This window comes from Triticum dicoccoides, chromosome 1B (assembly GCF_002162155.2).
Source record: "Triticum dicoccoides isolate Atlit2015 ecotype Zavitan chromosome 1B, WEW_v2.0, whole genome shotgun sequence".
Lineage (NCBI taxonomy): Eukaryota > Viridiplantae > Streptophyta > Magnoliopsida > Poales > Poaceae > Triticum > Triticum dicoccoides.
The window spans coordinates 644,305,446-644,305,755 of NC_041381.1; positions in this window are offsets into that span (position 1 = coordinate 644,305,446).

Sequence of the window (310 nt, forward strand, 5' to 3'; positions counted from 1 at the left end):
AGTTTGGCCTCCTTCCCTAGTGGGGGCGCGCCACCCTTGTGGGCTGGTGTGCCTCCCTCCTATGGCCCATATGGCCCATATCTTCCCTCACGGGGTGAGGGAGTCCTAGATTAGGGGGTCCTCGGACAGCCGGACTATATACTTTGGCTGGACTGTTGGACTATGAAGATACAAGATTGAAGACTTGTCCCGTGTCTGGATGGGACTCTCCTTTGCGTGGAAGGCAAGCTTGGCGGTTCGGATGTGTAGATCTCCTTCTATAACCGACTCTGTTAACCCTAGCCCCCTCCGGTGTCTATATAAACTAGAG